The sequence below is a fragment of the Schistocerca americana genome, chromosome 9 (assembly GCF_021461395.2).
Source record: "Schistocerca americana isolate TAMUIC-IGC-003095 chromosome 9, iqSchAmer2.1, whole genome shotgun sequence".
Classification (NCBI taxonomy): Eukaryota; Metazoa; Arthropoda; class Insecta; order Orthoptera; family Acrididae; genus Schistocerca; species Schistocerca americana.
In genome coordinates this window covers 128292386-128305499 of record NC_060127.1, presented here as the reverse complement: position 1 = coordinate 128305499, position 13114 = coordinate 128292386, and the positions used below count along the sequence as shown (strand labels likewise).

At 45.4% G+C, this 13114-nt stretch overlaps 1 pseudogene; it reads left to right on the top strand.

The window, feature by feature from the left end:
• The first annotated feature begins 12722 nt into the window (after nucleotides 1–12722).
• On the top strand, nucleotides 12723–12840 carry LOC124551600 (annotated as a pseudogene).
• The last annotated feature ends 274 nt before the right edge of the window (nucleotides 12841–13114 follow it).

Sequence of the window (13114 nt, the reverse complement as noted above, 5' to 3'; positions counted from 1 at the left end):
CCAACCTAAGGACATCACACACATCCATGCCCGAGGCAGGATTCGAACCTGCGACCGTAGCGGTCACGCAGTTCCAAACTGAAGCGCCTAGAACCGCACGGCCACACCGGCCGGCTGTGGTGCAGATACGTTCCAGCTTCTATATAGGAGATGGTGAGAAGCATGCATCAGTAAACTTCTGAAAATTTATTAGAGCAGACCAACGAAAAGGGAAAGTGATAGAAGGTAAATAAATTCAAATGCAATTGAAATGCTTAGTTTGGTGAACGGTGTGTTAAGTGGAATTTTAGTTTACTATGAGCATTGGAGAGTAATTTCGCTCATTAAATACATTGTTCAAAGCAGTTAGGGGAACACGTGTATGTTAAATCTGTTTTGATACAAGCGGTGCCTGTGATCTTATTGCATAGTTTGAGATCTTCGCTTTCAATGTGGGCAACAATGAAAGTAATTCGCCTTCTATTGGCTGTGTTATGCACTGCAGAACCAGGTGACCCATCACAAAGAAGTGAGTACCGATGTTCCAGTGTTTTCTAGTGATGTACACAAAGGTGAATTGTCATTTGTGGACGTTGTATTCAGTCAAGCACATACATTGCGACATCTTAATATACTGCGAGTTGCAAGAGCGGTCTGTTTCATCCAAAAAGGGTGGACTTCTGATCGTGTTGTTGCAGATGCGAATGTTCCTCCATGTGTCATCCATAGTTTGGTGTGCGCACTGTAAGACCTTCGGTACACACACCATCAGATTATTTGACTTGTCGCTCTAACGAAGTAGGTGAGTGTCAGCAATATGTCTCGTGGTCTTATCGTGGCGTGTTTATCTTCTGCCGTTAGGTGAGATGATAGAAATGCCACTTGCACGCTTAGAGTGGCAGATTGACGGTGACCAAAATTGACAATCTGAAGTTCTTTTGGTATTGGTACGTTAATCTTATTCTCACATATATCTCTGGTACTCGACAAAAGTGTCTATACATTGCTCTTCATGGATATGTACAGGGATATGGTAATCTTATTAGGCGCAGACTGAAACTTGACTATAGACTCGTACAGACAAATGTAGAACTCATACAGACTGATGGAGACTAATGCAGACTGGTACAGACAAATCGGAGGTCTGTACACTCGTTATAACACCTCGCGCGTTCATGTATCACTGCGCGAGTGTGATCCGCAAGGAGAAAAGGTTCTACCTAAGCAGCAATCTCATTGGCTGCGATATATATTAATACGCGGATCGGCGGAAGCAGAATTTGGTCCGTCTCTATGACAGCGCCATCTCGTAGTGCAGAGACGGACGAGCGCTGCACCTGCGCGGTTATGCTTAGCGGGGCGTGCTCTAGTGGGAAAGTTGCGTATGCGCTGACTATGTGGAACTGTGTACACAACACATAGGTTTTGGACAAGCTGTAGGGAGAGAAGTCAGTACACAAGGCAAATAGGACAAGCTGGCCGACGCAGTGCAACTCCCTGTGAGGACTGATACCTGTCCGTCTCTGTGTTGCGGCGCTGCACGGATACTGCCAGAGCACTCAAGGCCGTCTCAGAAGGGCCACTGGAGTTGCTGTGTCCGATCGCACTATAATGCACAGGTTAGGCAAGAAAGGACACTGCGACCCAGACGTCCTGTCCGAATACCGTGCTTTACACGACAGCATCTTGCAGTTCGCCTTGAGTTCTGACGTTCCCATGTCAATAACAGCTTCGTCACCGATGAAACGTGTTATTCACAGAAGAGTCCTGATATCCTCTGATGCAGGTGATGGTCGTATTCGTGAGTGGAGACCTGTGGTGAGCGGTTACTGTCCAACCGTGTCCAGGAAATCGCCAGATTTCCAGGATTCTGTGATGCTGTGGGGAGGCTTCAGTGCTGACAGGCATACGGGTCTTGTTGTCCACCGTCGCCTTACTGCCAGGTGGAAGATCAATCAGATACTGTTGAATCACGTAGTGGCTACTGCCTACGATGGTGCCCTGAACTCCTTCCAACGCCAGGGCCCATGCGGCGGGCGTCAGCAGGGGTGTCTTGCTAAACACGGCCACTGAATTAAAAGAGTGGAACTGAATGACCGACCTAAACCCCATCGTGCATATATGGGATATGGTTGACGGACGTGTTCGTGGTCGTCCTGTTCCACCACAGACTCTCCAAGAACTCTCAGTTCTCATTGACGAATGGGAACGAAAGAATGGCTGACATCGAAATAAGTGTCCAAGGAATGGAAAAGCAACGGAAATCACTTAACAGAGGAAAGTACACTGGACCTGACGGGATACCAATTCGATTCTACACAGAGTACGCGAAAGAACTTGACCCCCATCTAACAGCCGTGTACCCCAAGTCTCTAGAGGAACGGAAGGTTCTAAATGATTGGAAAAGAGCACAGGTAGTCCCAGTCTTCAAGAAGGGTCGTCAAGCAGATGCGCAAAACTATAGACTATATCTCTAACATCAATCTGTTGTAGAATTTTAGGTTTTTTAATCGCGTATCATGTCATTTCTGGAAACCCAGAATCTACTCTGAAGGAATCAACATGGATTCCGGAAACAGCAATCGTGTGATACCCAACTCGCTTTATTTGTTCATGAGACCCACAAAATATTAGATACAGGCTCCCAGGTAGATGCCACTTTCCTTGACTTCAGGAAGGCGTTCGATACAGTTCCGCACTGTCGCCTGATAAACAAAATAAGAGCCTACGGAATATCAGACCAGCTGTGTGGCTGGATTGAAGAGTTTTTAGCAAACAGAACACAGTATGTTGTTCTCAATGGAGAGACGTCTACAGACGTTAAAGTAACCTCTGGCGTGCCACAGGGGAGTGTTATGGGACCATTGCTCTTCGCAATATATGTAAATGACCTAGTAGATAGTGTCGGAAGTTCCATGCGGCTTTTCGCGGATGATGCTGTAGTATACCGAGAAGTTGCAGCATTAGAAAATTGCAGCGAAATGCAGGAAGATCTGCAGCGAATAGGCAATTGGTGCAGGGAGTGGCAACTGACCCTTAACACAGACAAATGTAATGTATTGCGAATACATAGAAAGAAGGATCCTTTATTGTATGATTATATGATAGCGGAACAAACACTGGTAGCAGTTACTTCTGTAAAATATCTGGGAGTATGCGTGCGGAACGATTTGAAGTGGAATGATCATACAAAATTAATTGTTGGTAAGGCGGGTGCCAGGTTGAGAATCATTGGGAGAGTCCTTAGAATATGTAGTCCATCAACACTCGTTCGGCCTATACTTGAGTATTGCTCATCAGTGTGGGATCCGTACCGGGTCGGGTTGACGGAGGAGATAGAGAAGATCCAAAGAAGAGCGGCGCGTTTCGCCACATGGTTATTTGGTAAGCGTGATAGTGTTACGGAGATGTTCAGCAAACTCAAGGGGCAGACTCTGCAAGAGATGTGCACTGAATCGCGGTGTAGCTTGCAGTCCAGGTTTCGAGAGGGTGCGTTTCTGGATGAGGAGATCACGAATGTAAAATTGGAGAGATCCGAGCGCGCACGGAGGTTTTCCGGCAGTCGTTCTTCCCGCCAACCATACGCGACGGGAACAGGAAAGGGAGGTAATGACAGCGACACGTAAAGTGCCCTCTGCCACACACCGTTGGGTGGGTTGTGGATTATAAATGTAGATGTAGATGTAGATGTAGAAACCACGGGGTGAGCTCTGTACAGTTGTGCGGAGCATGCCACAGAGGTGTCAGGCAGTGATAAACGCACACGGAGGGCAGGTGGAAACTATCGAACTCCAATGGGAAGACCCCAGGATGCTGGGATAACTGTTTCCACTTTGTTTTCGACACTTTTCGGACACTGGAGTTCTTTTTATGTAAACAGTCGGATGTAATACTGTTTTGTTGGGTTTTATTGCTTACTTAATTTGTGAAAGACAAAGGCATAAATAGTAATATTTCCAGGGGTCAATTACTGCTCAGTGGAGTATTGCAGACGCTCCAAGCCATGTTACCCTAAATCTTTTGCGCAGTACACTAACATTTTTGAGATTTTTTGAAATGTTTATTTGTCTTATATTTCCGAATGTTCTCGAGTGATCTGTAACGCTGTCCAAAAATAGACGAAAATAAAGATCGCGCGAAGTGGGTCTGTTTCAGATAGTACTTTTAAAAAATTGTGATCGCAGAAGACCCGATAACATGTTGCTGCAGGTGATTCGCTGTTAATCCATGATCAAAAAGCTCTTCCTTCAGTGCCTCCTCTTCCTTTACACGTGCCTGTGCCTCTCCTTCTTTCGTAATGGAGCCTAGTCTACATATGCATTTCTGATGTACTCTGAGGGACTGATATAGGATGATTAATTTCCAGAATACAGCATAAACAACCTGGTGGATATAGTCCAAAGTTTCATAAGACTTTTCGCAGATGACGCTATTGTATGCTGAGAAATTGCAGCACTAGAAGACTGCACTTAAATGTAGCGAGACCTGCTAAGTATTGACGCCTAATGCAGGGATTGCCAGTTGACCCACCATATAAACAAATGTATTATGATGCATAAACAGACATAAATGCCCATTACTACGCAATTCTCCGATTACAGTACTTTCACTGGAAGTAGTCACATCCTTCATGTCTCAGCTTGTAAGCACGGAAATTCTAACAGAACCTGTTTACGAAAAAATAACGTCGAATGCAGTCTTCTTCGCAGACCTAACGTGGTACCCAGTCCATCAGGTGTTACCCTTCCTGCTTTCAACACACGCAAACGCTCCCTCCGCTATGTAGAGGCTCCTATATCACAGCATAAGGGATGTGAATGAATCGAGCATTATGACTGGCTCTTATCGAATTTATTCGCCGAATTAGTGATGCCGCCGGTATCGAAGCACCATCCACCTTTTCTTTCTTTCTGCAGACAATACTTACAGCGGTTATTTTACACAGATCGCCATATAGCACTTACAAACTACCATACATATCGTCAAATACGGAAATTACACTGCTCTCCCACCAGGGACAGAAGCTTGAATATTAGAACGTGATACCGACCTGCGACCAATCAATATATCACCGCGTGCTCTACATAACGTCAAATACGGAAAGACTCTTACTCACACTGCTCTCTCACTGAGGACAGGAGCTTGCATATTAGTGCGCGAAACCGATCTCCAACCCAGCAATATATCACCACGTCGATATAGTAAACATAGAATTCGTATCCTGCACCAAACAAAATCATCCCTTTTATGTCATTCGTACATATACCGCAAAGACAGGCAGTACTGTATATACGCTCCTCTCAGCACTAAATATTTTGCCGCACCCGACGATCACAAGTCATCCACCCCGAATGTGCGACCAGAGCACCCACAGTGGACTGAAGTCGCTCTCAGAATTGTTCTACAAATTCGAGATCGTTTCCCCTCGTCACAGACACGTTACTGTTGCTTCTCCGAACATGCTTCCTTGCTTGCTCGTTTTTCTACACACATCTCCAGACTCCGGGATTACAAGAACACATGTATTTTTTCGCATGGTTCGCCATAATATTATACCATTTCCACAGTACTTCTCGATATCGAGCACTAGGCAACATCTTACCGATCGCTATCGCAACATGATTTCCAAGATATAGACTGCAAATCATTCCTCTACAAAACCGAAACTTTAGCTAGGTGGGGCGTGCTGTAAACCACTGACTAACTAGAAACTTGTCAATTCTGTGGAGACATTTACTCTGCAACGTGAAACAAATAGAGGAAACTGATATTTCCACTCTCGAATACCGATGTTGGTGATTTAGTAGATTCCAAATTATCTCCATAATTTACAAGGTCAACTAAAGTGTTTCTCATGTCTAGAGGACTGGCAAACATGTCTTCCACAAGCTAGATGCACACACCACAATTGATCTTCTCTCAGCTAAATAAAAGCGCGAAATGTGCAGAAGCAGTGAACCGAACAAATTACTTGGATGGGAATAACGATCCAGTGCAAACGCACCTCCATATTCAATCTTCTGAAATTCCCATGCAATCGTGAAAGCTATCCAACACATACTAAGTATTAGTTCGCTGTTTGATTGTTTAGAGGACAATGCGGTTAATTCATCTACATTCCTACACTCCAACAGGCATCTCCCATCTGACAGTTCCTACCATTAACGTGAAATGTGAATCACGCCCACACAAGTCACCAGCACTGCAGGCTGAGCACATACAGGTAGAATGTTTTTCCTAAGAAATGGGTCAGATATATATTTTATCCCTGTGCTTAAAACTAAATGTTAAGATCGTGGTCTCAGTTGAATGACATTTGACAATGAGCGAAGTATCAGAAATACACTCTGTTGACGGCTGTGGCTCTGGGAATAGAAATATCAGTACCAATCTTAGGAGTGTGTATGTTTATGTTCTCTCTTACCAGTACCTTCCAGGTACCGATCTTAGACTCTAAAACAATAGTTTAGAGTTGATAGCTTGGTTGATTTACGTAAAACTGCGTCGAACTCCATCCGTCTGGAGCTCCATCGCACATAAAAATCATTCGTTTCTCGTTCTTAACCGTCTGCTATTACATCGTGATGCTTTGAAATCTGTTACTATACATCGATAAGGAGTGCTAAGCTCCACGACATGGGTGCGTCTCGAGAAACCTCGTGCACTTGGACGGGTGAGGACTCAGATAGCTAAATTCATTCACGAGACGTTGATTGTAGCTGTATACTTCTGATCGGTTGCAGATTAATTCAGTAACGGTGCTGCAGGGCGGGTTGGTCAATATATATTGATACTGATGGGTCGCAGGTCGGTTTCACGTTCTAATATTCGATATCCTGTGTAATATCCGTATTTGACGATATGTGTGGTAGTTTGTAAGATTAAATTGCCAGTGCAATATGGCGATCTGTGTAAAATAACTGCTGAAAGTCTCATCTGCAGAAAGAAAGAAAAGGTGGATGGTGATTCAATACCGGCGGCATGAGTAATTCATCGGGTAAATTCGATAAGAGCCAATCATAATGCTCGATTCATTCACATCCTTTGTGCTGAGATATAGGAGCCTCTACATAGAGGAGGGGGCGTTTGTGTGTGCTGAAAGTAGGAAGGGTAACACTTGATGGACGGGGTACCACGTTAGGTCCGCGAGGAAGACTGCATTCGATGTTATTCCGTGCATTTTTCGTAAACAGGTTCTGTTGGGACAAGAATTTCCGTGCACACAACCTGAGACATCAAGAAAGCGAGCGTTAACTATTTCTGGGACAATATACAATTTCCGAGAGGTCGACTCGATTCTTATTTGTACATAGTCATGTGACATCAGTATAAGATTGAGGACCTTGTTTGATGCGCTTCCGAGGGTTTGTAGTTACTCGCGCGCACTTCGCGGGGCTGCGTTAGTCACGCTGGGCAGTTAAGCAATTTTAGACACGTCTCTGATGTTGTGCAAGCACCCCTGTGCTATTCTGGAAAGCATTGGAACATCTCTCTCGGTGCTGGACTGCACCACAGCTATGCGTCATCGCGTATGGGACCAGCGTGAGCGCGCCTTGGAGTTCTGTGACGTCAGTATAACGCTCGAAGAATTCTTAGTGTATACCTGAAAAAGAGACCCGGCTTTCACCTACGGCGGTGTGAGAGCGATGGCTCGCGCTGGCTTGCGTCCGGCAGTGGCTCGCGGCGGTGGCGGCGGCTATGGTGGGGTCAGCGGCGGCGTCGGGCTTCGGGTGGCGAGATGTGCTTTTTATTAGCAATCTTTTGTTTAAGCTATATTCCATCGATTTTACCGACAAATAGGATGCTGCGAATTAAGAAAAACTACGCCATACATGTGAAGAATACCTATTTAATTAATTTGCATAATTTTTTTATTTCAATGGGTTGTTAGTGGTACAGTAGTTAATGGGAGGAGGTGCGTGAGAGGGTGACATGGAGCAGAACAGCAGGTTAAGTGCAGAACAGTAGGTTAATTTGCATAATGTTTATGTAAAATGCAGTACAAAATTTTAATGGGGTGTGTGGCAAAGAAGAATGCGCCAGAAATGGCGTTCAAAAGCACGTGAAATTCGAAAAGTGTACCAGAAAATGATGGGAGGACATAACTAATTGCTTAATTTGGTATCAATGGTGGTAAAATATTTTAAGGAAATGGGGGTGACATGAGACACAACTCAACAGGACAATTGGTTAAGTGCCGACAAAGGCCCAAACATTAGGTTATGTATCATGTTTGCTCCATGTAGTTACTTCTTACAAGACCTACATGTTTCCAGACAGCAAGGAATGATGAGCAAGAGAAATTTGTTTATAAATAAACAATATACCCTTGAATTTCCTGTTATGAGATCCTTCCTCTCCACCAATTTCCATATATTCCATACAATTCCTTGAATCCCCTAAATTGTTTAAATTTATTCCAGATACAATGTCTAAATTGTTTAAACAATATTCCATACACTACAATCGTATACCCTGCAAATGATCGATCAACTGAGTCTTTTTCCCGCCAATTCCTAGGAAGAGGTGGCAGTCAGATGACTTAGGTTAGTGGAGGTGCCCTTTTCTCCCACCATTTCCTGGTGGAAATTGAACTTCCCGCCAGGGGGACGTGGCACTTTCCCACCAGAGAGGTTAATTCATTTATCAAATTAATTAAGTAGTCAATGTGATCTAAATTATCTTCCCACCATTTTCTTAGGTTAGTAGAGATTGCATTGTCCTGATGGAATTTAAGCTTCCCACCAGGGGGACGAGTCAGGGGGACGTGGCACTTTCCCACCAGAGAGGTTAACTAGTTGATCAATTTAATGAAGTAGTCAATCAAATTGATTAGAGTGAGAGAGGGCCTATTTCAATAACTCAGACCTGAAAGTGTACCTGTAGCAGCGAGGGAGGAGGCGGAGGGGCGGGGGGGTGGGAGGAGGACAATAGGTTAAGTGCCTGTCAATCAAAAGGAAAGGTGTGTGACATGGAAATGCACTTAACAGAACAATAGGTTAAGTACCTGTCAATCAATAGGAAATGAGGGTGACATGGAAAAGCACTTAACAGTAGGTTAAGTACCTGTCAATCAAAGGAAAACAATAGGTTTGCTCCTGAGTGCATACCTGCCCCTGATGTAGGCAAGCTGCACCACAAAATGGCCCAGCGCTCCCTTTCTGAGGGGGGAGGGGAGTGGGAGGAGGTGTGGGGAACAATTGGTTACATGCAGCAACATGGAAAACAACTTAACTGAACAATAGGCTAAGGACCTATCAATCAAAGGAGAACATAGGTTAAGTACTTGTCAATGAAAGGAGAACAGTAGGTTAGCCCCTGAGTGCATATCTGTCCCTTATGTAGTCAACCCACACTAACAAAACGGCTCTGCACCCACTTCCTGAGGGGGGTGGGGGAAGGGCAGTGGGAGGGAGGGGAACAATAGGTTAAGTGCAGTGACATGGAAAAACCACTTAACAGAACAATAGGATATGGATCTATCAATCAAAGGAGAACAATAGGTTTCCCCCTGAGTGCATACCTGCCCCTGATGTGGGCAACCCACAAAATGTCTCAGCACCCCCTTCCTGAAGGAGGGAGGGGTGTGGGGTGGGGGCAGGGGGAACAATAGGCTAAGGACCTGTCAATCAAAGGAGAACAATAGGTTAAGTACCTGTCAATCAAAGGAGAACAATAGGTTTGCCCCTGAGTGCACACCTGCCCCTTATGTAGGCAGCCCACACTAACAAAATGGCCTAGTACCCTCTTCGTGAAGGGTGGAGGCTAGTGGAAGGGGGGAAGGGGAACGATAGGCTAAGGACCTGTCAATCAAAAGAGAACAATAGGTTTGCCCCTGAGTGCACACCTGCCCCTTATGTAGGCAGCCCACACTAACAAAATGGCCTAGTACCCTCTTCGTGAAGGGTGGAGGCTAGTGGAAGGGGGGAAGGGGAACGATAGGCTAAGGACCTGTCAATCAAAGGAGAACAATAGGTTTGCCCCTGAGTGCATACCTGCCCCTGATGTAGGCACCTCTCCTGATGTAGGCACCTGTACTAACAAAATGGCATGGCACCCCCCTTGTCTCCCTACTTCCCAGAACTGTATGCTGGACACAAGACGAAGGTTCTCAACACAAGGTGGAGTACAGTACATCTTTAAAATTCCAGCAAAATACAGGGCCGTAACTGCTCTGTGTCACACTGATGCTAAAACAGAATTCTTCCTTGCACTTGGGAGCAAAGACAAGAAAATGTCCCCTCTCTTTCGAGAGCCGAGAAGGGGTCTCCTCATACCAGACGGCTCCGGCCAATGACACTCAAGTTCCTGTCGAATTTTCCGGAAGGCATCCCTCCTACCAATGCTCTAAGCAAATGTGCGAGTCCCGAACGTCCGACTCAAAAGTTCGAGGGAACAAGTCTGGTGTACGTGCCAAAACAGCTAACGGCTCGAGGTGCCCGCCTGCGCCTGGCCCGCTTCCACTTCGCCGCAGTGTTGTTTGAAACAATTTGCGTCCGCGATTAAACGGCACAGGCCAGTCTGCACCGGTCATCGTGGAACAGCTCTCGCAATTCGTACGACGCCTGTGACCCTCGTAAAACTCAGCATCTCGTCCCTCAACCGAGACCGCGTTCGTACACTGTTGCTTGTTTGAACGACCGCCCAAAGCGGAATCTTTGTAACGACTCAAAATGCTGCCACCTTACAATGGAAAGAAACCTGAAGAGAATCGAAGGTTTTAAAATGCAACATTACAAAAAACTGTTCGGAAGTATATGCGTAGATCAAAAAGCTAATTAGGAGATACGGAAATGAACTGAGGAAATTTATGGCAGAACTTGAGTAAAAGAGGGATCAGTTGATACAACACATCCTGAGGCATGGAGGGCTCACCAGTCAACAATAAAAGCAAGTGTATGTGTGTGTGTGTGTGTGTGTGTGTGTGTGTGTGTGTGCAGGGAATGGGAGTAAAAATTCAAAATTGTAGAGAGGGACCGAGACTTGGCAATAGTTAGCAGGTCCTACGGATGTAGGTTGCATTAATTATGCGAAGACGAAGAGGCTTGCCCACGATAGAGTAGCGTGAAGAGTTGCAATAACCCTTTCTGGGACGAAATATATTTTCCAGCAAAACAAAGATACACATGTCCGTATATACTCCTTGCATACAATAATCAATAAAACTTTCCTCAATTGATTACGTATTTTGCCACCATGAGTTATAGGGTGGTAAATATTCATACGAAAGAATCACGAGCACAAAATCTGCGCTAAAAATGTTTGAAAAATCTTTAGGAAATTAGCACTGCTAACATCTGTTAGCAAATATATGTCCCGAGGAATAAGACATTTGCCAATGAAATGGAGTTGACACTCACCTTCCGACCATGCTAATGAATCCACACTTGCAGCCACTTCAGCATGAGTCAGTTCTACGACTTTCATAATACGCTGCTTGAAAGACAGGAAATCAGTCTATCCTACCTGCTGAATCTGAACTCGACGTTTCGCCCACTTGCCCCTTGATACGATAAGATTGGGAAGAGTACCCATCTGGTAAGAATTCGCAGTGGCATTTTTTCTACATTGGCAACACTGACAGGCAATGAAAAATTTCATTCATGTAATCTTTAAGCTGCATGTCGTAATCAATAAACACTACCTAGGTGTGACTGCCATTTGCGATATTTTTTTGAACTTTGTGGCGCATCGGTTAAGAGCACGCTGTAAGATAGCGGGAAAAGACTAGGTGCGAACACTTAACTCTCCCCCCCCCCCTGTTTCCTCTTCGTTCGTAACGGTTACTAATGCAGGACAACCCATTAGGCAAACAGATGTGAGCGCTAGTACAGCCGCAATCCAAACAGCTGAAAAGAAAAAAGGCTCAAATGGCTCTGAGCACTATTGGACAACATCTGAGGTCATCAGTTCCCTAGAACTTAGAACTACTTAAACTGAACTAACCTAAGGACATGACACACATCCATGCCCGAGGCAGGATTCGAACCTGCGACCGTAGTGTTCGCGCGGTTCCAGACTGAAGCGCCTAGAACTGCTCGGTCATTCCCAAACAGCTGAGAAATCGCTCAAGTCAATGGGAATATCCCGGTTCAATCCGGATGTCTTCACAGCAGAAGACTTTGCTTCGTCATAAATAACTGAGGGAGTCGAATTTCCCAACACCTGAAGAAGGCAAGGGAGTTCAGCAGGAGCCGAAGGGCACATGCTGCTGCTCAGCGATATGATTTGTCTGTGCAGTCACCAGGAAAAAACCAAGAACGTTATACAAATCAAGTACAGAGTCCTGATGTGGGAACAGGTGTAGGCCAATCCAATCTTATCCACTGTTAAAGTATGATAGACTCATAAAAAAGAAGAAAATGGCAAAAAATCAGAGATTTTCTCTGGGTGTCCGTCAAAAATCCGTCGTCAGGAGAGCGAGCTAAACCAGACAAAACCAATAAGAGACAAAATACTAGTAAGGAGTGACACAGAATCTCTAGGGATAATCGGAATTTAACCGCGCCATCATCTTCAGGAAAAATCAGGTTCAAATCCAAGGACGGATCTGATGTTTTGAATTTTCCAGGTTGTGGTGAAGTCTAACGGAAGACTGTCAGGGAATACTGGATTAAGTGTGATAACTGCTCCCAATGGTGTCGTGGAGAATGCACAGTTTATGAAGGACGACGTGAATTTATTGTATGTTAGGGCGTACTCTTTGACTACATGTGGAAGCGTCTTACCAGACTACTAGATACGTCAGCGGCCTTGCCGCAGTGGTAACACCGGTTCCCGTCAGGCAACCGAAGTTAAGCGCTGTCGGGCTGGATTAGCACTTGGATGGGTGACCATTCGGTCTGCCGAGCGCTGTTGGCAAGCGGGGTGCACTCAGCCCTTGTGAGGCAAACTGAGGAGCTACTTGGCTGAGAAGTAGCGGCTCCGGTCTCGGAAACTGACATACGGCCGGGAGAGCGATGTGCTGAGCACATGCCCCTCCTTATCCACATCCAGTGACGCCTGTGGTGTGAGGATGACACGGCGTCCGGTCAGCACCGTTGGGCCTTCATGGCCTGTTCGGGAGAAGTTTTAATCTATTAGATACGGGCGGTTAAAATCCAAGTGTGAACTCTTTCCTGACTTTCGCTTACCG